The sequence below is a fragment of the Mus pahari genome, chromosome 8, assembly GCF_900095145.1.
Source record: "Mus pahari chromosome 8, PAHARI_EIJ_v1.1, whole genome shotgun sequence".
NCBI lineage: Eukaryota > Metazoa > Chordata > Mammalia > Rodentia > Muridae > Mus > Mus pahari.
The window spans coordinates 52,253,460-52,255,452 of record NC_034597.1 but is presented as its reverse complement, the minus strand read 5'-3'; the positions used below and the strand labels follow the sequence as shown (position 1 = coordinate 52,255,452).

The 1,993-nt window shown below is 39.6% G+C and overlaps 1 protein-coding gene across 1 annotated transcript in view; it reads left to right on the top strand.

Moving 5' to 3' along the window:
* Positions 1–1,993, top strand: part of Sgcg (sarcoglycan gamma) — a 37,752-nt gene that overhangs the window by 11,327 nt on the left and 24,432 nt on the right. The window lies entirely within an intron of this gene.

Genomic DNA, 1,993 nt, shown 5'->3' with positions numbered 1-1,993 from the left:
CCAAAAATTTCATAAATTCATAGTTTTTAATAGCTGAGTAGTACTCCATTGTGTAAACGTACCACATTTTCTGTATCCATTCCTCTATTGAGGGACATCTGGGTTCTTTCCAGCTCAAAGAACTATTTCTAAACAGGTCTACCTCGCCAATGCCCTAATAACTTTTCTCTTCCAGTACTTCTGGTGGGTGGTGGGCTAGAGGGGAGGTTGAACAGTTGTTAAAGTAGGTTGAGTGACTAAACCTGCTCAGTCAGTCAACACGGTCTTGAGGGAGGGAGTGAGGATTGAAGAAAAATAATATAGTTAGACAACATTATAGTATGACTCCAGCCAGTGCAGAAGTGGCTTTAATTTTTCACAATCTGCTTTCATATCATTCTAGGTATATGCAAATAATAGGGTTAGTTCCAGGTCAAGGCAATGTAGTCAAGGAACAAGCAAGGCATAAACAAAAGTCCCATGTTATTCAGGGACTTATCAAGATGATCAAGATCTTGAGCCTACTTCCTGTCCTAGCCCAATGTCAAATCCTTGCCAATATCTTAGAAGCAGCACCAAGAGCACCAAAATCATGCCTACACCTCCCCCTTATGAAAGTTTGGTGTTTTGGTTTTTTGTTTGTTTCTTTGAAAGACTGGCCATGTATCTCAATCTGACCTTGAATTCAAGTCACTACTATCTGAGGGGCTAGGTGATAGAATTGTAAGTGTACGTATCCCCATACCTGGTTCCTTTAAGATTATGTGATATTAACTATTTTGGAACAGGACTCATATGTTAGTCATCTTGGTTGCCTAGCTCCTGAAAGTGTCTTGTCCTGAGCAGACAAGTTAAGTAATGGCTGGTTGAAATACAGAATGTCATTGGCTAGCCTATATTTGTCAAGACAGAATGGGCAATACTTTCAATCATTTGCCTGTATAACAAGAGTCAAAAATGAGGCTGGAGTGATAGCTCAGTGGTTAAGAGCATTTGCTGCTCTTCCAGAGAATCTGGGTTTAATTCCCAGCACACACAGCATCTGTACCTCAAGTTCTAGAGCATCCAACGCCCTTTTCTGGCCTCCCTGGGCACTGAGTGCACACGGTACACAGACATGCCTGCAAGCAAGACCTGCGTACACATAAAATAAGTAATTTCTTAAAAGTGAATCAGAGAATGTATAAAAGATTGCTTTTGTTTAAATAGCAAATAGAGAATTCTGAATCTAAAAATGTAGGACATCAATGTTTATGTAAAACCACTAATGATTTATATCTAATGTTCAAGTTATAAAAATACTGATATTTAGGGCAGGGGAGTGGTGGCCCATGCCTTTAATCTCAGCACTTGGGAGGCAGAGGCAGGCAGATCTCTGTGAGTTTGAGGCCAGACTCGTCTACAGAGTAAGTTCTTGGACAGCCAAACCTCTACAAAAAACCTGTCTTGAAAAACCAAACCAACCAACCAAAACAGAACAGAACAAAAACAGAAACAAAAAATGACCCCAACCTGATATTAATGTCTGAGGAATGCATTTAAAGTCAATAACATCAACACACTTGAAGTGAACAGGGAGTATACTTTTTAATGCTGACATAAATTGCAACTAGTTTATAAAATTAAATCCTGTTCAATGTATACATATTAAACACAGAATTATTTCCATGCCATTGACTTTAAGTCTGAATTCCAGAATATTCACCCCCTGTGTTACTGTTGTATAAGGTATAGATCACAGAGCACTTTGTGTTTTCAGGTCAGCATGATCTCGTGCCAACATGAGTTCCACTTTGTGTGACCCCCTAAAGCCCTGGGGACCTGGCATTCTGCCCAGGGGCGCTCATTATCTGAACTTCTGGGGTCCTTTTTCACAGGCATTTGTTGTCAGTACAAACAACAAAATCAGCTCTTTAGTAAAACTATTTATATTGTATGCTACCTGGTCATTCAAATCATGCTTCTCTGGAGGAAAGTCTTTTCCTTCTTTTTCTCTTCTCTTCTCTTCTCTTCT